Source organism: Lipotes vexillifer, unplaced genomic scaffold (assembly GCF_000442215.2).
Source record: "Lipotes vexillifer unplaced genomic scaffold, Lipotes_vexillifer_v1.1 scaffold12, whole genome shotgun sequence".
Lineage (NCBI taxonomy): Eukaryota > Metazoa > Chordata > Mammalia > Artiodactyla > Lipotidae > Lipotes > Lipotes vexillifer.
Window position 1 is genome coordinate 1,202,463 of NW_006796716.1, and position 236 is coordinate 1,202,698.

Here is a 236-nt window from a genome sequence, read left to right on the forward strand (position 1 = left end):
CCCTACCAGAATGTGAGCCCCATGAGAGAAGGGTTTGGCCTGTTTTGACAAGGGCTCTGGCCCCAACTCCTAGAGCTGGTGCCTGGCACACAGTGGGCCCTCTGTAAGTATTCGGATAGTAACTGCATCACTCACGAAGTGATGGATGGAATGAATCCTCCAGGGGAGCGTGTGCAAGCCTCAGGTGTACATCCCGGGTGACTGTGGCTGAGGGCAGGGGCAGCGGGGCAGACTGA